Source organism: Etheostoma spectabile, chromosome 6 (assembly GCF_008692095.1).
Source record: "Etheostoma spectabile isolate EspeVRDwgs_2016 chromosome 6, UIUC_Espe_1.0, whole genome shotgun sequence".
NCBI classification, from domain to species: Eukaryota; Metazoa; Chordata; class Actinopteri; order Perciformes; family Percidae; genus Etheostoma; species Etheostoma spectabile.
This window is the reverse complement of record NC_045738.1, coordinates 25,467,510-25,467,987: the sequence shown is the minus strand read 5'-3', so window position 1 is coordinate 25,467,987 and position 478 is coordinate 25,467,510.

The following is a 478-nucleotide window of genomic DNA, read 5'->3' as shown; positions in this document are numbered from 1 at the left end:
ACTACAGCCTGTCGCCCTGACATCTGTAGTCATGAAGTCCTTTGAAAGACTAGTGTTGGCCCACCTGAAGAACATCACAGTCCCCTTGATGGACCCCCGCAGTTTGCCTACAGGGCTAAAAGGTCGGTGGATGATGCAGTCAACTTGGGACTGCATTACATCCTGCAACACCTCGACTCCCCAGGGGCAAATGCAAGGATCCTTTTTGTGGACTTCAGCTCAGCGTTCAACACCATCATCCCGGACATCCTCAGCACCAAATTCTCCCAGCTCACTGTGCCAGCCTCCACCTGTCAGTGGATCACAAACTTCCTGACTGACAGGAGTCAGCAGGTGAGGCTGGGGAACATCACATCCAGCACACGGACTATTAGCACTGGCGCCCCCCAGGGGTGTGTGCTCTCCCCACTGCTTTTCTCCCTCTACACCAATGACTGCACCTCAAGAGACCTATCTGTTAAACTCCTGAAGTTCGCTG